We start from the raw sequence: 20930 nt of genomic DNA, 5'->3' as shown, positions 1-20930 counted from the left end.
TTGAACAGGAGAAATAAATAAAGTACGCTTAAGAGAGGCGAAATTAAAGGAGGAAGAGACCTGGTACAGGTTGGAGGAGGCAAAAATAAATGTGGAGGAGGCCATACATAGTTTAATTTAATTGTTAGTAGAGGAGACAATGTTCAGGATGGAGGAGGCGAGGTTGTGGTTGGAGGAGGCAAAATATAGGCTAGTTAAAAATAGTAAATTGTTAAGAGAAACTTTTTGTAGAGCTTTCAATTTCCTACAAAAATAATTCAATGCCGCAGCAATGTATAAACTGGCTTCGCAAAGAAAAAATTAATTCCAAAAAGTACAAAAACCCCATGTTAGTTAAATGAGAAATAAATCGTCTTTGTGGCACGGTTTATTATTAAAATTAAGAGCTTATATGGATTGGATAATTTTTTTTAGGCCATTTACTAAAAATATAGGGGGCGCTGCAGAGTTTAAAATCATCAATTTGGGAAATAACGGACACCCTAATATTTATATTTATTTATATTAATATAATATTTCGGAAATCCGGAAAGTGTAATTTAAATAAAATAAGTTAAATTTAATTTATGTAATTTAAATAAATTTGCATCCAAAAATTATGGGAATTTCCCTTAATCACCTCTAAAGTATACAGTAAAACTTAATTATAACCTAATCCACGAAATTTCAGTCGATACATGTCACAATACTCTCAAAACATTTTCGATCCAAATACAGCAGATACAGCTGTTTTCTGAGTTATAACTTTTGAGAGACTGACTTATTTATATGTACAATCGGCTGTAGAATGGCATTACCACCCTAAGGTCCAGTTTCGTTTGCGGTCTGAATATGGGAGTTAGGGTGTGAGAGAGAAGGATACAGCAATAATATACTTGTACAAGTGAAATAACAAATTCGTTGTCTTGGTGGGCTGTGCTATATCATTATCATTAACCCCAAAAATTCAATGAATTTACATAAGTATTTTTAAAGTAAATATCTTGTAAGGTGTAGTAACCCCATAATTTGGGTTGTACACTTGTAACATTTCTAAATAAATACAAATATTATAAAATCGAATGAAAAAGTAACTATTACTCTTATTTTATTTATTTCACATTTCTAATAATAGTGATTTTTTCTCAATTCTACTAAAATTAACAAATACTGCCAAATCTGTCACTGCTTTAGTTAATATCCAAAATTAATATTATTGTATAATTTGTATGTTCTACAAATTATTAACTTAAAATAAATTCAAATTATTTTATTATTTGTGATTTAGTTAAAGCAATATTCTTTTCCTAAATTTGAAATTTATAAAATTTTAATTATTAAAGACACATTTTTATAGTAACAAAACGAAATATAATATACAATAAAATAAAAAAACAGTTTTTTAAACCATTTGTCAAATAAGTGTTGTGTCGGTATAATTGAATTACATAAATAGAATTATTTCAGCCAGAGTCTCAAAAAATTAGGTAGACATTTTGTTTTAATTAATGTATAACTGTATATAATATTTAATCCCAATTATTATTACAATTTTTAAATTCTAAGAAAAGTAGATGTCTGTATCCACATTCTTATATTTTATATATTGATTCTAATAGATTTCGCTGGATTATTTAAAATTTTCTCCGTTTCAACTTATGTTTTCATTTCATTTCATTATGATTAGATTGATTGAATACGACGACACCAAAATGTGAAGTGTACAAAATTTTCATTAATTTTGTTTAAAAATACTAATGATTACTAACTAGTACTAGTAGTAAATATTTCGTTCGACAAATCCAATTTTAAGCATATTTTCCAAATTTCGGTGGCCCCTCATTTAAATTTTATAACTTATCGCAATTAGTATTCATCCTTTTTTTACTATATCTGTCCCTTGTATACCTCTTTTTGGTGTACTGGGTGGAGCTTATCGATAGCGAGTCTCATAGGATTTTGTTTCCAAAGTGGTAATGCGATTCTGCAGCCGACTGTACATACAGATGTATCATAACTTATCCGAAATTTTTTAACCAGATATGCACTTCTAAATAATAAGTGGATTTCTTAAAAAAAAACTAATAAAAATCCAACAGAAAACGAGACAAAAAATGTTAAAGTATTGTCTTAAGTTTATTGTTAAGTTAGTTTATAAATTGCTTTTTGTAACGACATTCGATTAGCATTTGTAACTGCATTCTATTCTATTCTATTCTAGCAACACAATTCATTATCTTAAAACCGTTAAAATCATTTAATATTTTAATTGTATAAATTGAATTTGTTTAAAGTTAAATATATAATTCTCAAGCAGCTTTTGGTGGAAGAATCCTTTAACAAAACGAATCTAACACAACCTTAAAATTTCCAGAATACTGTAGAACTGGTGGAGTACATTCCGAAATAAAAATAGATCTTAATTTCATAAATCATGTGTTATTAAAAAACGAAAATTTTGAAACAACAAATAAAACAATTGACAATCAAATTGAAAATCATCATTTGGCATTGACAAACAACTACTGTCAAACTTATAAACGTTTTTCAAAACAAACTGATATATTTTTATCAAAAATATACAGAAATCAAAACTTTATACCTTCATAATGGATAAAAAATCAAAAGCTCTACCAAGGGATGAAACTGTCAGCAATTCAGACATACCCAATCGAGGTGAAATGCATAGATGAAAATTGGAAAAAAGTCCAGATAGCAGAAACACAAAGTGTGCAAACTGCAGCCAAACAGGACACCCAGCTAGTTACCAAGTTAGTGTCCTAAGTACCCCCTAAATAAGAAAAAAGAAGAGACAAAGGCCTCATAAACTAAAAGGGCTGTGTCTCAGAAAGAAACGGAACCCCAAAAGAAAGAAACAACTGCCCACAACAAGGAAAACACAAAAAAGCGACCAGAAACCGAGAGAGGAACTCTCGCATGGAAGAACTAACTAAAACCATTATGTAGGCTACTTAAAGAATAATTTGAGACACCTTGGCTAACAAAAAACTTAATGGATAGTACGAAACCAGAAAAGATCAAAATCATTTACTGGAACATAAATAGATTCAATTCAAGGAAAACTGACCTTGACGATCTCGTCAAAGAACACTCTCCAGACATCCTGTGCCTCCAAGAAACAAAGTGCACTCTAAATGACCGAAACACTCCAAGTGGTGGAGTCGCCATACTGACCAGACCTGAACTGCCTCACAAACAGTACGTCGATGACACTGTGCTGGTGCCAAGTCATCCAAAGACGCCTCCAGATCCAGATAAATCTCGAAAAATGCCAGGCAGTCCTTTTCTAAAGAAGAAGACTGCCCAATCCAGAGAACATCACCATTGACGGAAATGAAGTGGAATGGATAAAAGTTGTGGAACTCATAACAAAAGAAAACAGACATGGACAGACTTGACAGTGAAGACAGGATCCATATTTCAAAAGAAGATACTGATGATTATTATCAAATTGAGAAATGGATCTGCATAATGGATAAAGCATCAAAAGCACAACCAAAGGATGAAACTTACTAAATATTCGGAGAGCGAACTAAATGTGAATTTAGTTTTATATATTTTGAACTGTATTTTAAGTAGAAATAATTATTAAAATACAAAAAAATTGAACGTTATAAAATATATGATAATTACGAGCAAGTAAAGTAAATAAATATTGAGTACTTGATATTTTTACTCGAGATTCGAGTAACGAATACTCTACGCCCGAAAGATTCGATTCAAAAATTTAAATTTACCATTACTTGAAATTTACTATTATTAATAATAATCTGGCAAAAAGGTTGATTTAATAGAAAGAAAATCAGGCAGCTGATATAAATTCATTGATAAACCAATAACGAATGAAAGACTTTGATGAATTAAACAGTCAGAGTTATTCAGAAACAAAACAATCACATATAATTAGGGTAGAAAAAATTAACAGAATTACGTCGTGGGCAGCTCAGATAAAAATCTGAAGATATTACTGAGAACAACCGTTTTTATCACTGGTAACTTAAAGGTATTTTAGGATGGTACTTAACCTAACTCAAAATTACTTAAACCAATTGGGTTGATTGTTTTAACTCTGTGTTTTATGTGTAGATTGGGAAGATTCGATCAATGGAAATTAGGTAGTTTTATTAAAATATAGAATTTTTTTCTGTGATTTTATTTTATAATTTTATAAAATTCAGCCATGTGTTCTCAGCTTCAATCTTTATCTGATTACTGTGTCAAAATGTGTTTCAATATATATTATATTATGTTACAATACATATTATAGTGATGTTCATAATCCTAATTTTAAAAATAAATCGTTTTTTAAGCCACCTTCCGATTCTAAATTAAATTTAGTATGGCGTTCAATTTGTCAATTTGTAATATTAATTCTATCAAAACATGTCATGTCTGTGAAGACCATTTCTCTCCATCAGATTTCTCTATAACAAGAAAAATTCGTCGCCTTAAACCTAAAACAGTTCCTTTGCCACCATTACTTTTTCATTCTCATATTCCTTCCACTTCCAGGGATCTTAATTTTAATGTTTATGAAAATTCATTGTCTAATTTGAATTCTAGTCAATCTATTCCTTCCACTTCCAGAGATCTTAATTGTAATGTTTTTGAAAGTTTATTGTCTAATTTGAATTCTAATTCGAATTATTTATTTTTATGTTGTTTGTTATTGTTATTGAAGAAATTTATTGTGTTGTATTTGAATTTATATAAATATTTTTTTGTATATAATATGTAGTATACAGAAGACTGATGTATTTTTTATAATGTACAATAAACAATTTGTAATAAAAATGTTTTAATTCCATAGCTTGTTTTATTTCTCACAATTCACCTTATAATATACCAATTAATTTGAATTTGAAATTATTCCCGCCAATTTTGTCAAATGTCAAATACAGAAAACTATAAAGGCGACATCTGTTGAATAATTTAAACACTACAAATCAATTTATCGTCCAGTGCACGAAGTATAGATATAAGGAGTCCGAACGGTATAAGCTTTTCCGCAGTATTCGTGGCATACAATATTAAACCCAGATCATAGTTCTCTTTTCTGCCACTGGCTGCGCAAATGTTCAGGACGTACCGATGTTATTATTATTATCACACGTAAATACGCGCTGGCTCGCGAATGTTGAAATTATTAAAATTATAAAACTAAGTATAAAATATTAATTTAATTATTTTAATTTTCAGAGCTGTCAGTATCAACAAAATTACCCGCGTAAGGATATAAACGAGTACTTCTTCAAAACTGGCGCGCTCTACCGGCAAAACATTCTGTCCCCTAAAATGTTACCATTTATTTAACATTACGTTCGGACTCCTTATATCTATACTTCGTGGTCCAGTGTTATCATCTTCAGTCATTTTTAGTAAGAGGTTGGTACTTCTTGGGTGTTCTGTGTTTTTTTTGCTACTAAACAACATTGTTGTCAAATTTTCCATGTTACGCACCCTACTCTAGCATATTCGTACATGAATGAAAGAAACCCAGTGCGTCTTATTATTTATAAACAAATGTACAATACAAATATTCTCATACAATTTGCAATAGGATAAAAAACCGCAGTATTCACAAAATAATTTTATTTGGACAAAGTTATTAAAGTTAAAACTTACAGTAACGTATTATTAAAAATTACTATTCTTGCAAACAATTAGTTACAATTTTTAGTTTACTTATTACTCATATTAATAATTTTAACAAATCTGTATTTTTACCATTGTGCGTTGCTAATTAATATTCATTTCCTTAAAAACTGTTGAGAGGAAATCAGTCATAAAAATAGACGAACATTTGTAGGAAGTAAAGAATTGTTTTCTTAAAAATGCGATGTTAAAACCTTCTTGTAATTAATTGAATATTTTATTAGTATATTGTTAATAACTAAGAGACCTGCACCAGTAATACAATCTCAGTTAAAGAACATCACACAAACAAAAAACCTTTACAAAGAATGTTTTCATAGTTGCAGTTTTAGTATATAATTGTTCTTTGGTTCACATTCATAATGTTTAAATCTTTTAACATTAATCTTCTTGGAGTGTACATATTGTAATGGGTTACTAATAATAATTTTATTATTATAGATTCTTTATGACATGTTAAATGCTTTTATACAAGATATGGATAATGTATGATTAAACAATTTCCTTTCAATATTAATTTCAATGTCACTAACCTTCTCTTTCGTTGATCACATCTTCACCAATTTATGTGATGCATCACACCAACAGACATATCACACCAATCCTAATATTAAATAATTTTAATCACTTTTCTTAAATTTATAATCCGAAAATTTAATTAAAACAACCTTAACAAATTAATAAAAGTATAACAGATTAAACTGAATTTCAATTAACTAAACAACTATTTTAACAAAAAAGGAGTACTTTACGAATACTTAAATAAAGTTTTCGACAATTGACAAACATCAAATAATTCAGTAAGTTAGAAATGAAATTTGATTTGAACAGTACAAAAAATCTGTAGAATCTCCCGAAACAATATAAAAATTCAGAAACCGAGATTATAGGTTTCTAAGGAGTGGATAATGTAGATGGTGACTTAACGTGTTGAGAACGTTACTACATCAACCAATAAAATTAATTGGATATTTGTATCTTTTCTTCCCTTCACAACATTGTTGATAACTTATTTAAGTTTAAGAGTTTTACTTATTAATGTAAATCCATGTACATGGTATAAAAAACTTTATTGCAATTATTATGCATTTCAATAACTTTTCAGAGTATTTAATATACATAAATTAAGGTGCAATCAATCAGGTTCAAATCATTCATTAACTCAATCTTATAAATTTTGTTAACATCCCATTTCGTAGTATAGTATTTTAAACAACACAACACGAGGAGTTTCTTATTAAAAATTGTTATATATTACTTAGTTTAACTTTTACTTAATACAAACCTTGGCAATTAAAAATTGTATTATCAGTGTGTATTTATAATTAATATTCTGAACAAAAGGTAAAAAACCCTTAAGACGTAAAAAGTGAACACAGATAGCAAAATATTACAAATGTTAACTAAACTAAAACTATTTACGAAATCGTATATCATTTCCTTGAATGCCAAAATCTGTATGACAATAATGAAACAAAATATAAAATAATGTTTTTACATATTTTACAAATAGAAGAGTACATGTACATGATATCTACCCACCTCAACTTCGCTTTCATGAAAGTAAGCTAGATATTGTCGAAAACTCACCATCAGAAATTAGAGAAAATGATAATGTTCCTCCTGTTACAACACGACGTACAAAAATGAAGCAGAAATACATAGGCACAAAATTTCCGTCCAAATGTCATGTCTTGAGAGGGCAGTTAATAAGCTTCAAAAAATTGTAGGAGACAAAAAGTATTCGGTAAACTGTCAGGATGAAAACGAATTTGATTTGTTTTGCAAAAGTCTGGCTGTACAATTGAAAAATATACCCCTCAATCAAGCCCTTATTTGCCAAGAACAATTACAAACGGTTTCCCAAATGATCAACACAAATTTAGTAGATAATATTACGAGATAATAGATTCAAATTCTCTGTCATACCCATCAAATTGCTGTACCTTGAATACAAAGTGTATCGGGTAACCAAAATGTCGACGATGTTGGCAATAAAGAAAAAATATTACCGAGGAAAAACCATGGAAATCGCTAGGTTAGGATAGTCTGAGGAGTATTTAAGATATTTGATTATTTATTTGCCATTTTTTTTAAATTAATTTATGGTTCATCACATACGAAAAGTGATTATATGTTCCTAGCGACTTAAAAAAGCTTTAAATAAATATAAAACTTAAAATTTAGGGAAAATAAAATTCTATGTTTTGATACTTGGTTTATCACTGTTCACTGAACCAAACTAGAGTATTGAAGTTATAGTACACATTACTATTTATTGTCAATTAGAAAATGCACCTTATCTACAAAAATATTTTATATTTTATTTAAATTATTTACATTATATTATAATAATAAAGAAGTGTGGCTGGTCATAGAAATAGCATAGAAATTATTAATTTAAACGTAACAACATACAATAAAAATTGTTAATATTTTATTACGTACCTTTTGCTTGATTCAATCAAATATCAGCAACGGTTGTTTAAAATTTATCAGCACAATTCATCTAAATTTAATGGTTATTGTTGTTTTAATTGAGACTACATATCATTCCACAAGTTTTCATTGGGAATTAGATCAAGACTTTACGCTGACCAATCGAGAATCTGAACATGATTTTGAACAACAAGGGCTGCATACTTCGAATTATTATCATATATAAAACTCCATTTAACTAGCAAATTTCGTTGGCAAGTGGGTCCATGATATGTGTCATGATGTCTCTATGAATGAAACGGTCCATTTCATAAATAATCTTATTTGAATAACTCGTTGATTTAGTTTATTGATTGTCTAGGGATCATTTCTACAAAAATGCTGGAACGACAACCTCCATTGAAGTTACTCATTTGAATAACTCGTTGATTCATCATTTCTATAAGTTGCTGGAACTGCAAGAAATTCTACCCTATTATCTTAAAATTTTACGTTTTGAAGATAAAAAGTGCACACAACTTTACCTATTATGACGGGATTAAGTAATTCGTAAGTGGGACTGCATTTGATGGTCCTGTAGTTTATCAGAATTCAACTGCATATTACTTACACATTTAGCAAGTGCAAATAATTCTATTGTCTTCCTAAAATCACTTCGTTATTAACTATAAATTCAAAGTGAACACGGTTAACATCAATTTACCTATAGTGAGAGATCGATTGGTGACAGTTAATGCAGTAACTCCATATGGTGAGTCCGCATCCGGGGTGGCAAAATTAATCTTCAGGCTCCTCGAAACTACTTACACATGATATAAGTGCAAATAATTCCACACTCTTTCCTTAAAATTATTTCCTTATCTATACATCTATACATATAAATAAAATTGGAGTGTCTGTTTGTAATATTGAAATAACCGTTTTTTACTACATGCATATGAATATAAATAGGGTACATACACCAAAATAATTTTTTTACAATTTTTGTCTCTCTGTCTGTCTGTCTGTATGTTCCGGCTAATCTCTGAAATGGCTGGACCGATTTTGACGGGGATTTTATTGGCAGGTAGCTGATGTAATAAGGAGTAACTTAGGCTAATTGATTGATTGATAGGTATCTTTTATAATTCCACCGATCCGTTCTTCTTATCTTATCTTAATTCAACATATTTTGTTACATTTTTATTGCTTTCCTTTTTTACCTTTAAGTAATAATTATAAATAATTATAAATTAAGTATATTTGTGTTCAATATTCAGATTTACATTGAAATTGATAAATTATTTATAGGTTATTTTATTTAGTTAGTAACGCAGATAGTTGTATTTTCTAATATTTAGTTATGTCTAAAAGAAAGTCAAATCTCTCTAAAAACATGAGGAAGGCCAAAAGTTAAAGATTGCGACGTGAAAATGAATCGGAACAAGATAGGGAAAATCGTCTTACAAATTGTAGATACGGATGTCCATGTCTAGGTTGAGTGAGGGTGGTTCTGAAAGAAATGAGCGATTACAATTAGATAGAACGCGTCATTCATTGTTAAAGGCTCAAAAATCTTTGGAATCTCGAGATCACCGTCTAGGAAACGATCGTATTCAACACGCTATCTCGCGAAGTCTAGAATCATCTCATTCTAGAGAGCAAAGATTAGAGAATTATCGTATTCGACACGTTGTCTCTCGATCTGATTCTATAGAGCAAAGATTAGAGAATGATCGTCGTCATCACCAAAATCAATGTGAATTGGAAAGTCAAAAGAACAGCAAGACATCCGCGTTTCAGAACAATGCGATCGATATCGTGAGTCACAAAGACAAAGAATCGAGCGCTTATCTCAGCTACATGAAAGTGTGAGTATCACACGTCAATCAGAAACCAGAAAGGCGTCTGGATAGTGCTAGACAAACGACACGTGCTCTACGGGATATTGAAACTGAAGCAAATCGACGACAACGACTAAATAATGACCAAATAAGAACTAATAGACGTAATATTGCATGGCGAGAAAAGCATAACAGTGGGTTCAATTATGATGTCCAAATAAATTATTCTGCTGCGTCTGAAGTAGACCCTATGAATGTATGTTGCAACTACTGTACAGCATTAAGGTGGAGAGATGAGTCAAAAGGCATTTGTTGTTCATCTGGAAAAGTACGCTTGAACTCTATTCAACTGTCACCTGAGCCGCAATTATTTAATTAATACTTAGTGGACGTATATGCTAAAATCGAAACAGAACGTCTTATTTTTATACCGGACGAAGTCGCGGGTACAGCTAGTTGTAAATAAAATACATTTTAATAAAACAAAGTTTATATTTGTATACAAAACCATTTTATATTACAGTAATATATTTTGATTATTAACATATCGTTTTAAAAAAGTTCTTGAAGTAAATTGGCATAGATAATATGCCATACATTTTAATTTATTTTCCTATATAATAAATGGTATATATTAAAAATCGGCAGTTTTCTGTAAAATGAACAATACACTTCTTTTGGTTTGGGCCATGCAATCATTTATTCAATATGTTTATTTTTAAACATTCCGAATTTTGGGCTTTTTAATTTTGACCCAAAAGTAAAAATTTTGGACTCAAAAAACGGATTTTTTATTTAATTTTAGTTTGTGTGTAAGCTTGTTGAAATTATGCGGTTGGATACAGTAAATAGAAATTTTCACAGCATAAGAATTTCGGGATTCTTATATACCAAATGGCACGAGATAAGCTGGACTGAGAAACTGTATCAAAAGCTTTTTTTACATCTACGGAAACAACATTGTATGATTTTCCTTCTTTTAATTTTTTCAACATAGGATTCTAAAATTAATAAATTTATGAAGGTACCGTCCGATTGTACAAACCCTCTTTGATGTGTCGATAATTTTATTGATGATTTAATTCGTGAATTTATGTCTCTGGGCGCAGTACCGATGGTAATATGACGCCAATTCGATTGAAGTTTGAATTCTTCATTGTTTAGTACAAGGATGGTCCTTAACGAGAGTCAAAGTAGAGGGTGGATGTTACAGTAAGGAATATAATTAAAGAATTCGTTCCAAGTGGAAGAGGGGATTGAGCAGACTCTATGGGTTATTAGTCCCTCTATACCTGAAGTTGATTTGTGCCAGTGTTGTTGTGTTTTTTTGAATAATAATACATGAATATCCTGTTTTTTATTATAAAATTTCTGAATTGATAATTTTTTTGGTAGTAGAAGAAATTTTTGTTACCCAATTATTTATTAGTTCAAGAAGTAGTGGAAATTTTGAGGATGAAAAATTGTTAATTACAAAATTATTAATTTCTATTATGAAATTATATAATTTTGGTAAGTAGTCATTTAACTTTAAGAAGTTTAGGAGGAATTTGCGGTTATGAGAATTGTCAGTATCTTTAAATTTTAAATATTGTGATATCGGAGATTCAGAAATAAAAGGATCTGTTTGGTTTATGTTGATATTATTTCTAGAATATGTTTCTTGATAAGCCTCGTTCGCATTAGATTTAGGAGACAAATTGGAGTTAAGAGATAGTTGATTTATTAGGAGAGTTACTAAGCATTAGAGCAACTTCTAGTCATGATGGTCAAAGCTGTCTGGCTATTGTGGACGGTGTTCAAATATATTTTTTGAGTTTTAGGATATTTTTGGAGGGAAGGTAACGTGTTTTCAATGAAGGTAGAAATAGATTTTTGTTGTATATATATGTGGATCTTTATTGGAGAGTTTATTATTTTGTTAAGTCGATTTTGAATATTATCTGAAGGACCAATTTAGAACTATTCTCAGCCGAAAGAAATTGATAGATTAGAAATTGATTTGCACAAATTTCATCCACCCTGTCAAAGTATTTGAACTAATGTTCTTGAACATAGTCAGACCATTTTAATTCACATAAACTTTAAAGTTATATTGATTTTGAGAATTCCTATCCTAAACGCTAAATTCTACCCTTTGATCAAAATTCTCCCCATACACAATGAGGATCTAATCCTCATTTTGCCATTCACATTATGAATGTCCCACAGCCATTGATTGAAGACCTGCCAGCAGATATCCATAAAGCATTTTTTTGCCAGAAGAAAATTCTCAGCAATTGTTCGATATCAATCCATATCGATGCCCATCTGCCAGAGCTGAGTCCGAAATTGCATTCAATTTGCGAGATGGAACAATTGAATACTCCCCAACAAAGACATTCCGATGTAATGAATCTATAACTGCTAATTGTTTTACAATCCGATGCAGCGATGCAGAAGAAAAGGGAATGGATATAATACTTTCTGAATCGATAAAGAGTCACAAAGGAATCCCTGGCACTCTTTCCTAAGGAGGGAGGTGTTACGGATGTCGGAATATCATCCACTACATCGAACTGAGATTATACTAACACATCTGATAAGTATTTTTATAATTGTTGGTTGTTTTTGTTAAAATTAACAACTCTTGAATGTGTTGAACATTTGTAATTAATTTCTTAATTTTATTTCTATCTATTATTATTAACCATGTAGATGTGTAAATAATTAAATCGAAATTTTTGGCATATTTGGAAGCATCAATTACAATTTTCGGCCAATTCCCATTTTTATAATAATTAAAATAAATGTGTAGTTGTTGTACTGAAATGTAATGACATGCAGAAGATTATCAGTTTCTGGTTGAGGTTGCGGAGGTAATGGTGCGGTGGAAACCTCCTGTAGCCACCATCAATTCTCTCCTCCATTGTCAATTCACACTTTCTCATTTAACTCTATCTGACAACCTCTTCAATTGAATTGTTGTTCTCTATAAATATTTTATATAATATCAGTTACCAGCGATTTATTCGATTTTAATTATAATCTGAAATTCCACAGTAAATCAGAAAAATTACCGGCACAAACTACTCACTGTGACATTTCTGATCATAATACGTAAAATTCGCTAAGCCTACAGATTTGTTATTCAGTGCCCGTTTGTAGAGAGATGGCGGCATATAATCAACAACAAATAATCAATTCTACAATAAATAATAGTTTATCAATAATCAACCACGAATAATCAATTCCACGATTTTTATTAAACACTAAGCACAAGTCATTAAACAATAATGGACATGGTCAAGACAAGATAAAGTGTAAGACATTTTAGAAGTAGAAAATCAAAATGAAATTATTAATAATTACCACACAACAAATCACAGTGGTATCAACGAAATGTAGGAACATTTACATAGAAGATATTACTGGCCCAATAAGAAAAATTCAATTACTTTGATAATTAACAAATATAACCAGTTTTCGACCAAGATCCAGAGTCTAAAATAAAACTCTTAAAGAGATTTTTAATTTACTCAAAGTTGAATTGCATTATGTTACATCTAAATCAAATTCCTCGTCCAATTCTCCAGTCCAACGTCTACATTCTACAATCATTGAAAAACTACTTGTTTTAGAATCTCCTGAAACCAAGGTTGTAATTTACGGTCCCCATGAACACGAGACACCTTTCTATAACTGACAATTTACTGACAATATAATCAAAACAGAAAAAATGAAATTCTTTCCTTTTTAAGACACCAAAAAATCAAAGCCGACAAAAAAAGAGAAGAAATTAACGAAACCAGAACAGATCATCCGATAATCAATACCGATTCTGCAGTTTATCTTCATATGACCCGAAGATCAAAACATGAATAGAAAAGAGACTGTCAAAAATCAAACGTCTTCGTAAGTCAATTTTAATTTATTTTTACAAACTCCTCTCTTACATTTGTATCCCCAATAATGCGTTTAATAATAATAAAACCTTTATCCCGAATTTACTATATAAAACTCAAAGAAGCCATCACTTATAAATTGACTTTCAGCAATTTTTTTAGGATCTGCTATTAAATTTATTGTCGATAATCCAGACAATAATGACCTCGAATTGATCAATAAAATCATTCAATCAATTTCTGATAAAACAGATGAACAATCCATCAAAATTAATAAATTTATTACAAATGTTCAACATATTCAAGGAAGATTCCATTCGAGAGTTGTTAATTTTAACAAAAGCAACCAACTATAATAAAAATACAAGATGAGTTAGATGAAGCTCAAATTGAAATTGCTAATATCGAGCATGTATTACTGATCTGCATAATCTCAGTTCGAATAAGTGGATGATATTCCGACATCTGTAACACCTCCCTCCTTAAGAAAGAGTGCCAAGGATTCCTTTGTGACTCCTTAGCGATTCAGGAAGTATTATATCCTTTTCCTTTTCTCCTGCATCGCTGCATCGAATTGTAAAACAAATAGCAGTTACAGATTCATTAAATCCGAATGTCTTTGTTGGGGAGTACACAATTGTTCCATCTGGCAAATTGAATGCAATTTCGGATTCAGCTTTGGCAGATGGGCATCGATATGAATTGATTATCGAACAATTGCTGAGAATTTTCTTCTGGCAAAAAAATGCTTTATGGATATCTGCTGGCAGGTCTTCAATCAATGGTTGTGGGACATTCATAATGTGAGTGGCAAAATGAGGATTTGATCCTCATTGTATATGGGGAAAATTTTGATCAAAAGGTAGAATTTAGCATTTAAGATAGGAATTTTCAAAATCAATATAACTTTAAAGTTTATGTGAATTAAAATGGTCTGACTATGTTCAAGAAGATTAGTTCAAATACTTTGACTGGGTGGATGAAATTTGTGCAATTCAGTTTCTAATCTATCAATTTCTTTCGGCTGAGAATAGTTCTAAATTAGTCCTTCAGATAATATTCAAAATCAGTCTAACAAAATAATAATCTCCAATAAAGATCCACATATCTATGAAACAAAAATCTATTTCTACCTTTACTGAAAACTCATTACCTTCCCTCCAAAAATATTCTAAACCTCAAAAAACATATTTGAACACCGTCCACAATAGCCAGATAGCTGGACCATCATGAGTAGAAGTTCTTCTAATGCTTAGTAACATTCCTAATAAATCCACTCTATCTCTTAATTCCAATTTATCTCCTAAATCTAATGCGAACGAGGCTCAGCAGGAAACATATTCTAGAAATAATGTCAACATATCCTTCTATTTCTGAATCTTCGTTATCACAAAATTTAAAATTTAAAGATACTGACCCTTCTGATAACGGTAAATTCCTCCTAAACTTCTTAAAATTAAATGACTACTTACCAAAATTAGATAAATTCATAATAGAAATTAATAATTTTGTAATTAAGAATTTTTCATCCCCAAAATCTCCACTACTTGAATTAATAAATAATTGGTTAATAAAAATTTCTTCTACTACCAAAAAAATTATCAATTCTGAAATTTTATAATAAAAAAAACAGGATATTCGTGCATCTTTATTCAAAAGAACACAAGATCTTTATAAGAAAAACAAGTCAACTTTAATAGATATTATTATCAACGGGAGGAAACTCGATAACTCATTTAAATCTGTAACTATTAAGAGCATCGAAGATTTCTACAAACCCATATTAGGAAACAAATCACTAAAAGATAAAGAATCTTTTAAAATTATACCATTCAAAGAAACATTTTTACCGAATACAGTAGAAGAAATTTAATATACTAAAAAGCACTGGCACAAATCAGCTTCAGGTATAGATGGACTAACAACCCATAGAGTCTGCTCAATTCCCTCTCCCAGTTGGAACGAATTCTTTAATTATATTCCTTACTATAACATCCACCCTCTACTTTGACTCTCGTTAAGAACAATCCTTGTATTAAACAATGAAAAACTCAAACTTCCATAGAATTAGCGTCATATTAACATCAGTTCTGCGCTCAAAGACATAAATTCACGGATTAAATCATCAGTAAAATTATCAACAGATCAAAGAGGTTTTATACAATCGGACGGTGCCTTAATAAATTTATTAATTTTAGAGTAATATGTTGAAAAAAGACTAATAATATTAATATTTTTTTTGGAAAAAGGGCCATGTGTCTGAATTGTTTGAAAATGTATAAAATTGATAATATCCGAATCTCCATATTAGTTCAACTAAAAATTTTAAGTATCTCCGTCATAGGTTTGGCATTGGTGGGGTACTAAAACCCACTCCTCATAACCTCTCTACATGGCTGAAAAATACAAGCCACGCACCTCTCAAACCTGACCAAAAGCTTTTGATCATCAAAAATCATTTTATTCCTATGATTCAATATACCCTTCAAAATATCAGTATCGTTGGTAAAACTCTATCTGGATTTGATCATTCCCAGTTGCTTGATCTGGGCGAGACCATGTACAAGCAATTCACCCACATGGTAATTGTTTACCAGCTAACCATATAAATGCTCGTCAATGAAGGGCAAGGTGTAATAGGGTTGAATCCCTGTCACACATCCTACAAAGATGTCCAATAGTGCATTATGAAAGAATTCGCCGCCACAACGAAATGTGCAAATTGATATGGATGTGTGGAATAGAAAAAGATTAGTGTATGAAAACAAAAAAATTATAGAGGCGGCAAAACATATATGTTACAAAGTATTCATTACAAATAATGTCTCCCTTCCTAGTCCCTTGTACATCAGAGTTTCCAACTTCTTCATTCTCCACTTGAAACAATACCGGTGTCGGGATGGACCTGTTACAACACTTTGTAAATGTAGATTACCCTGCGCTTCTTTTTCTTGTCGCTTTTGGAGATGTTCTTTTGAGCCTCTTGAGCCTTTTTGGCAGCTTTACCGCTAGTTTTAGGTAGCATGACGACGTACACCGAACGGTGAAGTGACATCCGAGACAGAACAGAGAGCATCGGATGCTTTTCATGTTCCGGAAAAACTCCGAGACCGAAAATGTCCAAAATCAACAGAAAACAGCCAAACAGACTCAAAAAATAAATCTCACGGAAGAAACACAAGACAGTAAGGAAGAGATGGACACAGAAAACCATATGGGACGCCTAGTGAAATAAAAATCGATAAAGAATTAGTAGGAAAGTTATTAATAAAAATCTGCGAGCTAGAAGAAAAAAATCAAGGAACTATAAAATGACAAGACACACCTAAGAAAACAGCTAAGCGAAAAACACCACCCCATCAAACGCAGTAAGTAAACGTAAAATCACAAAAGAAATAGTAAATCACAAAGATATCCACAAAAAATAACTAAATCATAAAAACATAAATAATGCTTTGAACCTGGCAAAAGTACATAAAACCGAGGAAATACCCGATGTGTCACAGGTGCCAAAACTTTGGACACAGCTCAAAAAATTCCGATAACCCACCAAGATGCGTAAAATGAACAAAGAAACACCTCACGAAAGATTGCTACGGTTCCAAACGAAAGAGCAGGTCGGTCAGTAGATTTTTTCCGTCTACTTCCATCCATCCGTTCGAGTGTCATATTAAACATGTTACGCATAAAAAAAAGGGGGATCAGGTTTCTTTTTCTGGAACGGACTGTCGTAGTATCGTCATGGCTTTGGCTAATCGTTCACATTCATCTTCACTTACTTTAGATATTGAAAAACCAGTGTTTTCTGATTCTAGTATAAACGAGTTGCCTTTGCAATTTATTAAATCTTTCGAAAATTTCTGTAAAGTAAATAATGTGGAAGTGGAACAGAGATTGATTCTAGTTAAAGAGTGTTTAAAGGATTCAGTTGCAGAGGACGCAATTACCAGATATAGCTGCAATAAGATACAGTTTAACAGAGAAGAACAGGGTGACCATCAGGATAACGAATACAAGGAGAATCTGGGTTTCAACGCACCTAGAATTTTGCTGCAAAGCTGAGGGTATGTTCAACTACAATAAGAACTCTTCATAAGCAAGGCATACATCACCGTCACTCCGTTGTAGAAATTATAGTCTCTAAAGGAAATAAAAAGACTGGTTTTTACCCTCGAATGCCGAAATTTTAATTTTTCCACAACCGATTTTTCTGACCAAAAATTCTTCCATTCGTGACAGCAAACCCTATTGGTTAGAACAGAATCGTTATTGGGGAGATTTCAGTACTTCGGTACCATCTTTTTCTCACCCCACTCAATTTTGAGTGGTTTCAGCAGATTTTATTCGAAACTTTTATAGCGGAATATTTATCAAATCCAGAAAAAACATAGAAAACGCATAACTTTTATAAAAACATATAGATTTGTTTTCCGCACAACTAATCACAACAATAAAGATGAATTTTAAGTAGTAATTACTTCCTTAATAAGCATAGTTAAGCAAAGTGCAAATATTTTCCATTTAGGGAGTGTTGAAGTATTGACAATAATCTTTAATCATGTTAGGCCAATTTCAAATACTTAAGTTATGACATTGTCAAATTAACAACCCCAATGTTGAAGGAGCAGCAGGTTATAAACCTTATTATTGACAATGACAATAGAATTTATCTGAAGTATAATATAATTAATACAATAGAATTGCCTATTTTAAATAATTGTGCCTAATATGTATATAGGTGTGGAACCATTTTGTACATTATATAATTTTAAGTTGCCCAATATCTGATGTTCTATTATTTGTGGTGTTGGCATTGTTGTCCTCTTGTGGTTGAAGAAAATCGGTCTTAATGAGCCCTTATATTTTGCAGCAGATGGTATATTTACCTAAAACAATGAAATAATGGTATTAAAAATAAATTTGTGCTAAAAGTTTGTTACTTAAATCATATTTCTTACGGGTACACTTTCTTTAACCTGTTTTTATTTTAAATATGATGGTGTACCTGATTTTAAATTGATTAGTGATAATGTTCTTGCAACTAAAACTTCTGATTGATATTTCCTTTAATTATCTAAAAACTTCTCATGAATCACATGGATCAACATGTATACATTTACAGTGTATTTGTTTATATCAAATTAAAATTAAACATTATACTGATTAAACATTGTCATTAGTGAACTAAATTTTAGGTCTACCCAGACAGAGGTAGTTTATTTGATATATTTAATTGATATAAGACAAATTTGAAATATTATTCTGATTTTACAATTTGAAATCAAAAATAACAGACAGAATCATTAAAAAATATGAGTTAAAATTTGAAATATATAAAGAAAATTTTAAAATCAATGTAGTATGTGAATAAGAATGAAAATCAAACAAAATTAATTAAATATATAAACAAAAATCTTCAAATAATATTCAATTAGACAAATTTTACTGTCTAATTTTACAATTTTCAATTTTAAAAATGTGTTTAAATTCTATAAAAACATGCATTAAAGTTTGAAATTCAGTAAGTAAAACTGAAACAAAACCAATTAAAAAACATCGATTGAAAAGAAGCTATTCTGTAAAGAAATATAATATTGCTAATATATTCTACATACATATTCCAGAATCTTGTCGATAACTGCCAGAGATGAACTATGAACTTTTCCACACTTATCTTGAGCTCATGTTGTCACATTTTTGACCAAAGCAGATAGGTGATTTTGTTTAATCTCATGTTCAAAATGCTTGAGCATCATAATTATTTCTTCACATGCCCTGTGTCACACGTTTTCATTGTAATGTTTTCATCGAACAACCAAATCCTTAAAAACATTTAATTAATATTATTGTTAACGATGGTAATTGATTATTTGTATACTTATTTTTACATTCCAACTTCTTTTATTTAATTGTCTCTGTTCTCCGACTTAACAGTACAGTCACCTTGACTTTAAAACTTGTGTCACATTTTGTCCCTTAGGTTGAAATTTGGTTTCAGTCTTCAGTTTCATCTTTTACTTTTCCTTCCTTAATTTCTTCTTGTGTATATAAATGGGTAACACTTTCTGTTTTTGTCAACATTAATTATAACCTATCTAACCAAACTCACGCACGTTTGGGTCAACGAACACGATTGTAATGATGGTTGCCTAACAATTAATAAATATGTTAGGTTGGAAACAATATTTTCCCCAGGGGGGGCCAAGCGAATAGGGACGGAGGGGCAACAGCCGATGATAGACGTTCGGAATCGTCGAAAAGGCACGACCTTTTTGTTTGGGGTTGTAGGGATTTTTCATGTTTAATTTTAAAAATTGGTAATGGAAATTCCCCAAAAATTTCCGAGATGTATAGGGAATATTTAGTGATTTTAGTAATTTACTAGATTTTAGAATGGCGAAATTCAGTAGTTTTTAGATTAGAGAAGAGAGCGTGGTCGAGGAATGTTAGTACTTTGAGAAAGTATATTTCTGGTAAGAATCTTTTTATATACCACTATATATAATTTAATTGTTTGTATTTGTTATTGTATATTATTTTACATAGCTTGTTAGAATGTTGTTTATTTAAATTGTTCAATCATTGAATTTAATGTAAAATTTTTCTTAATTCATTTCATTTTTGCTGGTCAGTTATTATTGCAAAATTTCATAAAGTTCTTATACAGCAGTTGTAATAATTACATTACGGTTTTAGGTTAGATGACCTCTTGAAGAGATGTATCTTTAAGGATCCCCAATGCAAAAAATACTTTCAGGTATATACCGTATCAAAAATGATGAGCGTGTCTACTCGCATATTGAGACGGAACATCAATACCCCTTTGTAAACAAAAAGGAAAGATATACATGCAATTATGTGGGCGGGCCGAACTGACTGGAGGGGATCATTTGGGTTTGCTGCGTTTAGCATGCGGTTCGTCTCCGCAGACGTTGTTTTTAGTATATTTTATTTAATTTTTGGGATACATTTTTATTTTGAAAAAAGTAGTTTATTTTTAGAATACTTATTTTTGTTTTTAATATACCCTCAAAAAATATTTCAATTTACAGATTGAAAATTATACAAAGTTACGGAATTTAAATGGAGCATCCGAAGAACTCGAACTACATCCCTATGCATACGGAGA

General features: G+C 30.6%; 1 long non-coding RNA gene across 1 annotated transcript; it reads right to left on the bottom strand.

The window, feature by feature from the left end:
* Positions 1-17537: 17537 nt before the first annotated feature.
* Positions 17538-19913, bottom strand: LOC126265887 (uncharacterized). Its single transcript, XR_007548369.1, has 3 exons — positions 19680-19913; positions 19417-19623; positions 17538-18687 (listed from the first exon to the last, which is right to left on the bottom strand). It is a non-coding gene; the product is annotated as an uncharacterized LOC126265887 (long non-coding RNA).
* Between the last annotated feature and the right edge of the window lie 1017 nt (positions 19914-20930).

The sequence above is a fragment of the Aethina tumida genome, chromosome 6, assembly GCF_024364675.1.
Source record: "Aethina tumida isolate Nest 87 chromosome 6, icAetTumi1.1, whole genome shotgun sequence".
In the NCBI taxonomy this organism is placed as follows: domain Eukaryota; kingdom Metazoa; phylum Arthropoda; class Insecta; order Coleoptera; family Nitidulidae; genus Aethina; species Aethina tumida.
The sequence above is the reverse complement of the archived record's forward strand: the minus strand, read 5'-3'. Positions and strand labels throughout refer to the sequence as shown.